This window comes from Cynoglossus semilaevis, chromosome 6 (assembly GCF_000523025.1).
Source record: "Cynoglossus semilaevis isolate Cse_v1.0 chromosome 6, Cse_v1.0, whole genome shotgun sequence".
Taxonomy (NCBI): domain Eukaryota; kingdom Metazoa; phylum Chordata; class Actinopteri; order Pleuronectiformes; family Cynoglossidae; genus Cynoglossus; species Cynoglossus semilaevis.
In genome coordinates, this window is record NC_024312.1 from 9,274,088 (window position 1) to 9,286,460 (window position 12,373).

Here is a 12,373-nt window from a genome sequence, read left to right on the forward strand (position 1 = left end):
TCTCAGTCTGTGCTGCTGATGAGAACCGCAGCTGATCTGAGGTAATGTGTTCAGCAGAAGATGGAAGATGAGATGTGAGCTGAAGGATCCTTTAAATGTCAGAAAGGAGCCCTCTGCCCCCTTTACCCCACCACCACCACCACTACTGCCCCAACTCTTCTGTTAAGTATGTTGAAGAGGAGAGCTCAATATGAATGAGAGCTTTGTTGATGTTGTGAATCGTCATTATTTATGCCGTGTCTTAAGAGTTCGACGGAGTTACATAGTCAGCAGTGTGTCTAGTGGCTCTGCTGTAGTTTTGCAGATGTTTTTAAAATGCACAGACATTCAGAAAAGGGAAATACTGTAATTCTCTGTCAGTTGTTAGGACTGTCTGTTTCCCCTTCCTGTTGTGTCTGCTGGGTGGAGATGTCATCACACTCACCTGTGTCTCTGTCATTAGTCTCACTCGTGTCACCTGGTGCGCTGGGTGTATACAGTATATACCTCTCTCCCTCACTCTGTTCTTGTGGGATCAGTGTTCAGTGTGTGCTGTGTTTTGAAGATCATGTTTTGTGACCAAGTGAGTTTTAGTTGGTTTTGCTTCTCGTTAATAAACCTGTTGCACCTTAACCCAATATCTGAGATGAAACAATGTGTATCAGCAAAGATTATTGGGACACATTATAGGTTTAATGTGCCAGAGGTTGTTGAGAAACACAAGTGCCTACATGTCCAGCAGCGGCACTGGACGTCACTGGATATCACGTGTGACCTACTAACGTACACTGTACATTCTGGAGAAGCTTTTGTTGTTGTAAAGTTATTATTTTGTACGTAACAGCCTAAATTACAACTTGTTTTACCATGTCACTTTGGGTTAGGCTGGACAAGGATCATGTTAAATTTAATTTATTTTTATTTAAAGTGCTTTTCAGACTCACTGAGTCCAACAGTACATCCTTAGAAAGTATCTGCTTGAAACAATAAAAAGAGGAGAAGAGAAGTTATCAGACTGGAATAGTAAAGCAGCACTTTTTTTAAAAATCAACAAAGTTTATATCCATTTGTGCCATTAGGCACAACAATTTAGAACAATAGGATGTTTTGTGTTTAGCTGGAACAACCAATTTTAAAAAAACAATTGTCTGGATACGTGGGTGGAAATTTGTGCACTGATCCACAGCTGTCAAAACTGGTTAATGACAACAACAAATGACACAAAACAACAGGTTTTCACAAAGGAGTCAAAATCAAGTCAAATCCAGTAATGCAGTCAGAGAGGACAGGCTGAAGCTCACATGAAAAAAGTTCAAGCTTGAGGAGAGTGTCCAAGACATGTGGCCTGTTTTTTGCAAGGACACGTTGAAATCTGCATCTGGACATGTTTATGCATTGTCCAAAAATGAATACTTAGGGTATGTTTTGAGGTATAGTAAACCTTCATCCTTGGACGATGGACAGAACATAAATCCTTTAGTTTGGGTTTTAGTGGGGAAGAACCAGACGGGATTCAGGAGTAGGCTGAACAACAAGTGAATTCTTTTTATTTTTTTCACATTTCTGTTCTAACTACACTGAACACAATAGGATTAAATGCATCTCAGCAAGATTTTACTGTTACCGTGGTTTCACCTTCTCTTCTCAAACAGCTGTATGACAGTATAAAAAACTGATATCATACAAAAACCTAGACCTCACATGTGTTTTGTTTGTAGTCTTTATTGGTTCTGTACCAGTCCTTTCACATCTCTTTGTTTGTCTCTCTCAGCGATGCAGTTCAAAGCAAGAAACAATGTTTTTTTAATCTTTACTTTGCATTAACTTACTTGAATCTAAAGTCACAAAAATAACAATACAATTTTTATCATCATTCTGTTCAGTCATCCTCGGACACTAAGGACAAAAAATGCCAGGGTTGATTTCATTGTCTGAGTCCAACAGTGGACATTAATGGTAAATTTATAAATGCGTCATTGTCACAAAATTACTTGGTTTAAATGTTTTGACACAGAAAAGACAAAAAAATATTAGATAAATAAATAAGATATTAATAACTGAAAAAATATAACTATAGATACAATTCAACACAATATTTGTGTAGGATATGCAGTAGAGTATATAGATATATAAACCAGAGTCACTTCAAGGAGATAAATACAAATGCTTAGCTGATAATATAATGCAGACAGTGTGTGAACAGGAGCAGAGATAGTGTGGTTCTCCGATCTATTAAAAACCTGTTCAGTAGGTGGGAGACCGTTCTACTGGAGAGACTGGAGACACCGCTCAGATAAAGATCTGAGGCAAGTGTAATGGAGTGTAATTAATAAACTGATTATTGGAAATTCCATTTGTACATTATCTTTATAATGTGTGGCTGAAGTTCCCTAGTCTGTGCATGAAGAACAAATGAAAAAGGAGTGAGGGTTAACAAAGAGTAGCCGTGCTGTAGATGCTATCACACAGAAAAGACTTTCAGAAATGAAAAATTGTGTTGAACTGAATGAAGAACTGGAAGACGCTTTTGGCCAAAGGACTCTTTGTATTCTGTTTGATGCCAATTATCAGTCAGATCAGTTTTATCAGGATTTTTCCTGGATGTCATTAAGACGAAGAAAACCGGCTCAAACTGCAGGAGTTGCACAAAAAAATCCAAATCAAATGTGAAGGACTCGGTGTTCCTGCTGTGCCCTGAATCAGCAATAACCCTGTCTCCCCCCTTCACCCTCCACATCTGCACACTCCCACACTGTAAACAAGCCTCTTGATTTATAGTGGACCAAAGACGCTGTGGAGAATGCTAATGTGCCAAGTTAGACCTTGCATGCTAATGTCCAGGGCCTTTCATATTTGTCCCTTCATTCTCCTTTGTCTTCATTTCTCCTCCTGTCTCTCCTCCCGTTTACTTTGACTGTATTCCATCTTCCTCTCTCCCAGGAGACAGCACGTGGCTGACAAACAGTTGAGCCGTGTTTACGCTTCCTACGTAGTGGAAAAGTTTTGGTGGTGAAGACAACATGCAAGCGAGGAAACACAAGTGACTCTAACGTTCTCCTTTGTTCTTCCCACTCCTTTTCTTCCCTCCAAAGCGTCCAGGCCACACATTCCCATGGTGCTTCAGTGCTCGAGTGGCATCGTACACGAGGTTGATACAGAGGGGCCGCGCGGCAGCATCCTCTTCAGAGCTAATCGAAAGGAAGTGGGGCTGTAATCTGTGCATTTGTGTGGTCCACGGAGTGATGTGCTGTTCTACTTCAAAGCATGGCAGCGTCTTTATAACTGTGGTGATAATATTATTACACATCTGCCAGAACATCAAGAGATAAACATCATCACACTCAAACAACAAAGAGTCAGCTTAACAAATATCATATGCATCATGTCTAATCATGGGATCTAGGACCATAATAGGATGGTTATGACTCTCCAACGTTGGAATGAGAGTAGATTATAGCAAGTGGTTGAGGTTGAGGCTCCGCTGCACTGAAGCAGTGGAGTCAAGTTGGGACAAAGTCCTGACAGGGCAGAGGTGAGGTGATACTATTCACAGAAAAGTCAATCAGTCTGAAACCAATGTCTCTGGATTCCTTGGAGGACAAACAAACTGATGGAGAGACGATAAATTCAATGTAAAAATGTTGGTTTTATGTTAAACTTGATTTTCTACATGCAGTTTATGAACAATTCCAACACAATACCATTTAGTATTTGTTATCACACTCTCTACCAGCAGATACAATGGCCGGAAAAATGAACTGAAATTGTTTGATCTACATCAAGTCTGCACACCTTACCTTGATGACAGTACAACTCTGTGTTGTTTTGCTGTAAGCAAGCAAGTTAAAACAGAGCTTAACCATTCAGGTTAGATTAAGTCAACTCTAAAGTAGCCAATGAGCTGGTCTAAGGGTTGCAGACCCCCTGTTGAAGACCCCTTGTTCTAAAACAAACAGCAGTGAAACTCAAGCCTCGGTCATATTTGTCAGCTTACACAATGCAAAGCAAAGAGATGACGAACTAAACAAAGGCTTAGCGCTCCGAAACACCGCAACACCACAGGCAGACTCGACATATTTTCCGTCAAATGTAATAAAATGGGATTTAAATGCTGTAAATCCACCAGCCTTTCTGCCCGGCCTAAGTTCATACAGTACATGTATGAACTCTAAAGCAGTTTAACAAGACGGAGAGGCTGAGGAATAGCACCTTGTTGTTATCACATTTATCCAGACTATCATGATTTTGGAGTCATTTTCTACACTCGATACTTAAACCCACAGTGTAGAAACATAAAAAAAAAACAGTCCCTGAGAGTACTGAGAACTGCTGTTACTGAGTCACTGTACACTCAGCGTGTTGATGTGATAAGTGCAGCAGCCAATTATGTTTAATTAGAACTAAATAAACGTCATGCAGTGAAAGAGAGAACTAAATCTTGGGGAGCTTTTATAGAGCGATCAGACACTGAAGCTCCACAGCAGGACATCAATAATAACCACGATGGACACTAACAATGATGCCCCCTGTCCTCTGCTGCTCTTTGGCCACCGTGGTAATTTAACCTGAGTGTCTCTTGTACTAGATCACTATAATTCCACCACATTCCTCCGTGACACAGGATACAGTGTCATGGCATCGCTGTGTCAGGCCCCTTTAATCTGCACATCTTTTCAGCAGTGCAGCCAGATGCAGCAGACATGGGTGGGGACACACATGGAGGATGTTGAGTTAAATATTTTGACTGTCGATAAACAGTGGCTTGATAGTGTTTGGACATTTTTCTGCACCAGTTAATTTCAGGACGATGTTGTTTTGTGCAGGTCTAAGTGTTTGGGCATTTTTATTTATTTTTGGGCCCGGACATGTGGAAGTGATTACTGAAGGTAATTAAGAGTTTCCACATTTCTGTACAGAAATAAACGTGATTTTCTGACATTTTTCAACGAGATGTTTTACATTGATCGAGAAATATATGGAATATACTGTGTACACGTATGTATACATAACACCCGGCAATTTAAACAAAGTTGATTTGAATCAAGAGGATAGGCGATCACGTGAGATTTATGTGAATCACCCACCAGAGTTACATCGAGTGGGAATTTCCTGGCACTTCTCTGACTGACTTCAGAAAGTATTTTTTTTGTTTGAAAAACAGAAAATAAAATAGTGCTTCTACAATACAGGATCTCAAAACCGTGCAGTTTTACTGGTGGCTTTATTTTAAAAAAAGAATCCTTGTTCTTTCATATGAAGTTATGGGATGGTTATAGAGAATTCCCATAGAGCTGCTTACTGTGTCCACAGTTATGACAAACCCCACTGTGTTTTCTCACCATATTTCATGCTTTTACTTCATGGTATTATAGAACACAGAAAGAAAAAAAACTGGACAGCTGACTTTGTGTGTCTGGCTAAACATTCACAGATGCAGTGAAAATGACTTCCAGGGCATTAAATATCAGTTGTTGTAAACACATTACATCCATTTTCACCACATTCAGCCCTAATATAGTGTAGTGTGTAGCCCAATATTTTGTTTTTGAAACTTTTTGCGTAATCTTGTGCACTGGTTTGTGTAGTTTCAAATATCTGGAAAAAAAACTTAAATGAAAAAGGTGAAAAACACCAGCAGATAAAGTAATGAGGATTGTAAGGAAACAGTGTGGACCTTGGACTTCTGTGTGTCTCCATCTGTGCAAAGAGCATTTTTGAATGAATACAAGAATGTTTTTTGTTTTTTTCTTTGAAGTTCAGGCCCTGGCAGTCTTCTGTGTTCTCTTCAAATATTCATAGCAACAGACAGCCGCAGGGTGTTCTGACTGGAATTAAAAGATAAAGTTTGAGAAATAAACCGCTTTAACTTTAGTTTATAAAGCACACATGTTGGACTGCCTATATTTATTGATTGATTCATTTCTGTATTTTTACTTCAGACCCCTGTGATCATATTTCAAATATATATGCTTTCTTTCCTTCAACGTATTTTCACAATTACTCATTATTTATTTTTATATAATTTATTGGTACCACAACATAGGATTGAACAAGATCAAGAGGATGGCATAAAAAAATAAATAAAAAATCCTGTGTCTGACTCTATGTCTTGGTCATTTGAGCAATGCTGAGTGAAAAAAAAGAAAAGTAAAAAATAAACAGCTTTGTTTCCCAAAGACTGGGTCGCGACCCTTTGGTGGGTCACAAGAGATTTTTTGGGGGGGCATCATGTTACCCAGGAGTTTATTAGAATATCTATTGAGTTGGGGTGCGAAAGTTTGTGAATTTAAAAAATATGGGTCCCCAGAAAAAAAGTTTGAGAAACACTGACATACAGTATACAGTAAAGTACAAGTCGTCAATGAAAGTGTCCATACTTTTTTAGACTTAAAAGCAGTTACTTTTAGCTCATTTGTTTTTCCTGGCAGACTGTACTTCGCTCCAAACACTTCATTTTCACCTGCACCAATGGACAGAAGCTCCAAAGAGTCCACATCCACTGTTTCTAATTTTCAGTAAAACAAAGGGTGCAAATAAAGTTACTTTTTTTAAAAATTCTGTGGCTTTTTTAAAGCCTTTCAGCGTGCATGCTCTTTAATTCACAACAAACTCTAATCTTTTTACCTCAAAGTCTAATTCCTTAAAGCCGCAGATGGAGGATAAGCCTTGTTTTATGATGAAATTATAGCACACAAATATTTTGGTGTCTTTTGAGCAGGTGGCTCATCTGTTTGAGATGATCTCTGGCAGCCAACGGAGCCCATTTTCCATTCAATTTGTCCAACACTTTTGACACTTTCCACTTTCCAAATACACCCCAGTGTTTTATTGAACAAAAATGTTGTCAGGTCTATGTCTTCCAGAACTCTGGAGCGTTGTTGTTTTCTTGCATTAGAAGGCAGTGATGGAGTTTATTTACTGCTGCCAAACATGTTGGAGACACTGTTGCTCTGGTGTACTCTCATGCTCTGCGTGAGTTCAGTATCACGCTCTTACAAACAAGACGATCTGACAATGTCCTGGATGCCCCCTCTCCTCTGTGTCGGCCTTAAATGAACATGCAAACATCTTGAAATGCTTAATCTCATCTGGGCATCGCTCCTTTTTTTTCTTTCTTGGCCCAGATGCCTCACTTTAGAAGTGGCAAGCTGACTGGACTGAACACACTCCACCCATCCCAGCATCCCAGGAAGTGTAGACTGAAGCTTGTAAGAAACCAATTACCCTCTGAGTGAAACCCTTTGAAGATATGGACCACCGGTTCATCCACACGGCAGAGTCTAAAACAGCACCTCCTGCAGGAGAGAATATTACATGAACAACAAAAAAAACCAAACAAAAACAAAATCAATACAACTTAGAATTGCTCCACATTAAAATTTACACCACAGAAAAACGAGTGAGAGGCACTGCAAACAAAAGGGTTTATTTCTCAATCCTAATCATTACCAGGAGAGACTTCTCTGCTGGACTCTGTGTCCAAGAGAAGTGCAGTCAGAAGAAGTCCCAGACACAAAACAAGGAGACACTCAGTGTCACAGTGTGGAATCCGCAGGGCTGAGGTCACGCTTCTCCCTCTCATCCCACATATTCACATTACAAAGCCACTGTTCATCTATAAATCTACACCATCCCACCATCTGGAGCCCATCTTCTCACTCTGTCACACCAGCCCCTCTCACAGGCATTGACCTCACTCAAACAACTGCAGCGTACAAACAGGCCCGAGCATGATATCACTTCATTCGTGTCCCATTGTACAAACAGAGGCCGATTCGGTCTCTCTCTCTCTCACACACACACACACACACACACACACACTGAGTTTCTATATTACACAGTGAAATGAGATGGCTGTAAAATACAGAACTTTGGAAATGGAGATTCCTGTTTCATCTGTGATGCAGAGTTTACTCCGATCAGCAGTGGATGCTGAATGACTGTAACTCACGTCACATGTGTGGGCGTGGCACTAATTTAGACTCCATCTAAGGCTCCATCTAATCTGGTCCATTTCACTATGACGTAGAATGGAACAGGTGCAGGTGAAACTCTGTGATTAAAGCTCTTGTTCACTGATGTTATAAATCAGTAAAGTAAAAACTGATGGAAACATTCACAGCAGTTTCTTTTATTTAATGCAGGTATTCCCAAACTGTGGTGAGTGCACCCCTGGGGCTGCGTGACATAATCAATGTGATGGCATTTGTTGTTAAAGTGGGATTTTTCCACACAAGAAAGACGTGTAAATAAACACATATTATTTTACTAAAATTTCAAATTAAAAACTGGACTTTTATTTGATAAATAAATGCAGACTATTCTTTGTGTGTTATATGTGTGTTCTGGTGATGTTTTTTATTATAATTGTTTTTCTTCTAATTTGACGCATTTATTCTATGATGCTTAAGTTGGTAAAACAGAATTGTATACAAACAATGATGGAGAAACAAAATGGAGAAATGAAATACTTAAAATAAACAGCTGTTAGAGACTAAATGTATGGATGTTCCATTTTTATAGACGTTGGACAGGCAGTTCATAGTGTGTCTGCTCCCGTGAGAATCCAAACCTATAATGAGGAGAAGCTGAGAAAATCGATATCAGCTCCATGTCAATATCTCCTATGAGGCCAGTACTGTATGTACCATAGAAACACAGGCAGCAATTAAGGCAACACGTTTTCATGTTTCTATTTGCGTAAATCTTTGCTCTTACTGAATGCTGATTCATCAATTAATATTAAAAAACAATGCAGCTAAATGAATAGCATCTTTAAACACAGGCCGAGCTATAGCACAGGGAGCTATTGCACGTCTCTTGCGCCGCAAAGTGTAAATATTTCACCACAACCCCACATGGTAAGAACATTTTTTTTCATCCAGCAAAATTGAAAGCACTAAAATCCCCAGGGGTGTGTTTTTAATACAATTATGAGGCGCTTTGTGTGTAAAGATGTCGTCTGTAGTTGTCCTCGAAGAAACAAACCTTGAAGTGAATAGGTCACGGCTGAGGTCTGCTGCTGTGCTGCAGTTTGTGCTGTGCCGTACAGAGAAGAAACCGTTGCTGTTATTGTTATGTTTGCAGACAAGTGCCAGATGGTCGCGCTGTTTGGCAGCGGTGCCGCTGAAATCAAAAGAGGCCCAAACCCTGCAGGAACATTAACATAATAACAAACATGATAGTTTTATGTGGGTTTTTTTCTTCTTGACTCTAAGAGTATTATAACATGTTAAAAGTCATTGTCAGGCATTACAAAGTACAAACAAATCATAAACACACATTTCCATTGTTTAAACTAAGCTGTTACAAACTCGGTCTTTTGTTGAAAACCGGTGAAGCACTGGACAAACGTTTGAAAAAGTATAATACTTCCATCCACAAGAACATCTTCCAATGAATTTTTTGAGTTATGGAGTTTATTTTTGCAGCCAATTCCTTTTTTTTTTTTTTTTTTTTTTTTTTTTTTTTAGGAAACTCCTCATAATGATTTCCATGAGAGCATAAGCCATAAAAATGGAAGATAGAAACTTATTGAGAAACATGTGACCCGACGCTCTGAGGTCATGCAAAATGTCTGGTCTGAATCTACGAAAATGAGAAACCTTAACGCCCGTGGTGGTTGTTGGATTCCATATGAGAGCGGCTGGTGGAGGATTCCCAGCCTGAGAAACTGAACTTTTGTCCAGACAGATTATTTATCTGAAATGAGGAACAAACACAAACAAAACTGAAATTAAAAGAGGGATTTTACCTTTATGTATGTGAGACCTTAAATAACCTTAAATGATGACGTAGAGGAGCTGAGAATCTCACTACAGTATGTGCTTCTACTCCGATGATCTGGCAAATACTCACATAGTACTGTAGTTTTTGACCTGTACACATGTGTTTGTATCCACATATTTTCTTCTGGTCCAGTTGATCCTTTTGCTAATGTAAGCTCAATTCAGAGCATTATATATTAACAAAATAAATCCAACTAAACTATATTTACATGTGGACGTTACATGTGTTATGTTATGTTATTAACACATGCTGTGTCTCTGGAGTGTCTGTTTACTCAATAATAATATAATACCCCAAATCTCTATATCAGTCTTAAAACAAGCAGTTTAAATTTCACAAATCAATTGAAATCAAGCCGTGGGGTGGGGTGTGGAACTCCACCAATACTACCTGTACACTATGACACTACGAGCTTTAGTTTACATAAGGAAATAATTTGAAAGTAAAACGTCTTAATTGCAACCTTCAGGTTCATTCTTGGCTCTTGATTTCCTTCTGGAGCTTCTTTTCCTTCAGGCTCTGACTGAGGTTGTTGTCTGCTGTCATGCTGGTTCACCATCCCTGTCAGAACCTGCTGATTGATTGACAGCCATTTCTCCCTGACCACTTTCCCATTGCCAACACTGCCCCTCACTGCAGAGATGGGAGGATCATGTAGCGGCTCGTTAGCATTGAAAGGTAAAGGCACAGAAACTAGCTGTGTAGAAACTAGAAACTAGCTGTGCTGTGATGCTAACATCTCATTGGACACCAGGGTAGCATATTTATTACAGTAAAACTTACAATACACGTTGTTATACAATTTGTATTGATATAAAACTACACGTTGTTATACAATTTGTATTGATTCATGCAGTAACAATAAAATAAAATACATCTTCTCATATCTTTGTTGTCATCTTAAGTCACAAAAAAACCCACAACCCATGGTTCCCAGACATTTTGTCTCAGCATCCATCAAAGAATTCATAAAACAACACTTGGTCGCAGCTAAACAAGCTAAATCACCCCAAATCACCGAGAATGGAGGAGTCATATGTGTCTGATTTGCTTTGATGCGCAGACATTTGAACAAGCCTCTCTAATTAGCGTTCATCTGCCACAACAGAGCACAGAGGATTTATTTCATTTTTAAATGTGTGTTTGTTTTTGCTGAGAAAAGGCAAATGTTTGCTAAACAGCTATTCTGTGGTGCGTGCTAGACTCTTACGACGACCATCTCAATAGTTTCATGCTCCCATCATTTCCCCAACCCTCAGAACTTCCACCAATCATTCCTCACTTGTTTGACAGCTGGATTATTCTGCACTTCTCTCCCACGGCCTTCTCTCACAGCTCGTTACACCGGATACCAGGATACACTGGCTGTGAGGTTACAGGGGTGACTCTAAGGCTGGGAGGGCTTTCTCCAACACCAACGTCCCTGTCAGTGGGGTCAGTGTGAGGTCACCATCCAACAGGTTACCTAGTTCCTTATCTATCTTGTTACCCTATCTATCTATCTATCTGTCTATCTATCTATCTATCTATCTATCATCCATCCATCCATCTATCATCCATCCATCCATCCATCCATCCATAACTTAACCACAGGTGTGAATGTGAGTGTGAATGGGAGTTTGTCTCTAAATGCGACCCTGTGACCCTACGTTTAAGAACAATACATAAATACTGCTCTCCACTCATCCCTTGTCCTTTGACATGTTTGATTGGAAGTTTTTCATATTAGTTTACTATACTTTTCCATGCTGGACAAACCAGTACTGCAGGTTAACAAAGGCACAACCATGAGAATATTTAGCATAACTGTTTATATCTGCGGCATTTCCAGCATAGTTGAAACCCAGCACTGTAAAGTTAGAACGGTGAACAGTCTCCAAAAGGAGCTTAATGTAGCTCAGGTGATCACATGCACAGAAAGAAAACAAAGGCCCATAATCAGTAGCCCTCGTACTTATTGGTTTAATACATCACAGGTGGAACTGTGTATTTATTTGATGTGGATCAAATGGTGCAATTTCCTGTTTTAAAGGGAACTTATTTCACTGTAAACATTTGCAAATGAACAGCCTTTGGGGTTTACAGTCTCTGCTGTGTTTCTTTAGCCTCCCTTCCTTAGCTTTTCCTATATGCTGTGGTTCTGTTCCTGTGAGAGCATGTGTGTAAACAATGGTAGGATTTGATTTAAAGCCTGGCTGAAGGCACAGAAAACATCTATGCAAACATGTTAAACAATTTTCTTTGGTTGGCCAAGTGTCAGTATGTTTGAGCAGAAACATCCAGAGCCAAACGACAGTGTTTATTCAAATACTTAAAAAAAAAAACTAAAAAAAAAAAAACCTGAGTCGGACATGCACATGTAATTTACCTTTTCACCCTCATTTCTTTACTGTATGTTTAGCAGATGAGCTGAATGTGAGCCAGGTTTTACTTGACACTAGATCCAGATCTAATGTACATCAGACACCACCATCATTCATCTTACCTGCAGAGATTCTCTTATCCTAATCTCTGGGCTTAGAAAAAGAAAGAAACTTCACATGTTATTTGTTAAAATATTCAACTCTGGCCAAGATTTGATGATAAATAATTCAAACTTCTCCTG